Here is a 1,651-nt window from a genome sequence, read left to right as displayed (position 1 = left end):
TCATTTGTGTTTAATGTTTTGTACTAACTATTAAATAATTTTTCTCTTAACAATTTTAAGAAGTAATTTTTCTCTAAATAATATTAGATAACAAATATTTTTTCTTGCATTTGTTTTGTATTTAAATTAAGGAGATACTAATTCAATCTCAATTTTTATTTGCCGAAAACGTTGGTCCTTTACATTCTTCTTCTTTTTTTTACTAGTTGTGCATAAATAAATAATACAAGATATAATAAAATGTATCTCTTCTAATAGAAATTCAAACTTTAATTTGTAGCAGCTGAAAATTAAAATAGTTAGTATTCTCTGCTGGGGAAAGTTGGCATCATAGCCATAGGTCTATGAACTAAGGAAATTTTTGGTAATCAAATTATTGTATTTCAACTTTCAAGTTAATATTTATATTGCTCTTGATTTTCAGTTACTACCTTTATCATTAGGTGAATTTTATGGTGCAGAAGAAAAAAAATTTTTACACATATAAATTTGTGTTGTTACAAAAAATAGTTGACATGTGTCCTTAAAAAAAGAAAATAAAGTCTGTTGTTTTGCAGGTGAAATGCAGTTTTAAAAGTGAAGTATAAAGACTTTCCCTCTCTTTTATGTAAGAGTTTTAATACTTAGCTTAAATAATTATATTTATTATGATTAATTATAATGTGTTAGAATTTTTTTGTTTTTGCACAAAAGAAAGTATTTTGGGTTGAAATCAGATTTTTTTTTGTTATTGCTCCATAAATCTTAAAGCACATTTTTTCATTTTATCACACAATTTTAATTTATTGAAATATATATCCATTAGTACATATTTATACGAGTTAATTTTAATTTCATTCTTAACTAAAAAATATATAAGAATAAAACAATATAGCTAATCAAAATTAGTTTTCAGCTTTTTTTTTTCCAAATTCATAAAATCCAAAATAATAAAAATTACTCTTTTTTAAGAGAATAATTAATAAAATCAATCCATCCTAAACAATTTTTATAAAAATTAAAAATATATGAGAGTTAATGATCATAGGAGGATCACTAGTAAGAATAGTAATTATACTTGGGGAATAAATTTTTTATTTTTTTACATAAATATGATAAAGTGTAATTTTTTATTATGTAATTTTAAATAAAACTAAAAAAATATAAAAAAAATTATATTATGAAATAAAAAATACACTTAACAATTAACAATATCAATAGAAAAAAATAGAAAAGACTCATTTTTATTTTCTACTGCAATAATAATGAATCTTACATATTAAATGAGTGAATAATATACATAATATTATAAGTTCATAAACTTATAAATTCAAACTTTCATTTTGTATTTCTTCTTGTAATATCCAAATACGAAAAAAAATCAGTACACAACACTATCATATTAAAATAATTAATTATTTTAAATTTTAAATATAATTAATCAGCCTAACTATTAAAGCTGCATCTCACTTTTAAAATGACAGACCTTGTCTTCTTGTTTGAAGGACACTTGTCAATTATTTACTAAAACAACAATAATCTATAGGTGTAAAAATTTTTTTCTTTTTACACCAAAGAATTCACCTTATCATTATTATTGAAGTATGAGATCGAATTTTTTTTAAATAAAATAAATATTTTATTAATATTTTTATCGATTTACGTAATCTTA

Source organism: Arachis ipaensis, chromosome B01, assembly GCF_000816755.2.
Source record: "Arachis ipaensis cultivar K30076 chromosome B01, Araip1.1, whole genome shotgun sequence".
In the NCBI taxonomy this organism is placed as follows: Eukaryota; Viridiplantae; Streptophyta; class Magnoliopsida; order Fabales; family Fabaceae; genus Arachis; species Arachis ipaensis.
The sequence above is the reverse complement of the archived record's forward strand: the minus strand, read 5'-3'. Positions refer to the sequence as shown.